The sequence below is a fragment of the Salvelinus sp. IW2-2015 genome, linkage group LG33 (assembly GCF_002910315.2).
Source record: "Salvelinus sp. IW2-2015 linkage group LG33, ASM291031v2, whole genome shotgun sequence".
NCBI classification, from domain to species: Eukaryota; Metazoa; Chordata; class Actinopteri; order Salmoniformes; family Salmonidae; genus Salvelinus; species Salvelinus sp. IW2-2015.
The window spans coordinates 11347797-11348546 of NC_036872.1; positions in this window are offsets into that span (position 1 = coordinate 11347797).

Genomic DNA, 750 nt, shown 5'->3' on the forward strand with positions numbered 1-750 from the left:
CATTTTTTTTAAATGCATTGACCTGCTTGCAGTGTTTCTTATTGACTAATACCAAATGATTTCCTTTGGTTGTTTCAGATGTTTTTATTTGAATGTATTGTTATATGATATTATGATCTAATAATTGCCACTATTGATCTCCAGTAACTGTATTCTGTTGTACCTCTAAAAAGAAACTCATCGTTTCTTCAAACATACTTTTTTTTAATGAGTTCCAGAACTTCCATTTGTTACATTACCAAGTTTGCTATCATGTCATCAAGATTTTGTGTGTGAAACACACACACACAAATAAAATACAGAAACATTCTATCGGATATTCTTGGATTCATTACCCATACGTACACAAGCTACGCATATTTGGTTAAAAAGATTCATTCAAATGTATTGTCACTTGTTTACATCCAATGCATTCCAAATGTTACCTTCCGACATGTCAAATAACATTCCTGCATCGACAGCAACTTACAGTAATTACAAGTGAATCAAACATCTGGCTAAGTTAAAGGTTGCCGAACAATTGCATTTTTAAAAATGTTTTATTTATGATGGAAGGAATTATGGTGCTTAGTAAAAGTTAAGACAATTACAGTGATGGGTCCAAGACAGACCAAAAAAGCATTTGGAGAGGTAGGTTCTGCTTCCTTCTCCTGTAGTTGTGTTTATACAGTAAACCAGAGGGTGACACTGAGCTTGAGTTCTGCTCTTGTGAGAAAGGACCGATGTCCCCATGGAAATATAATCCTACTG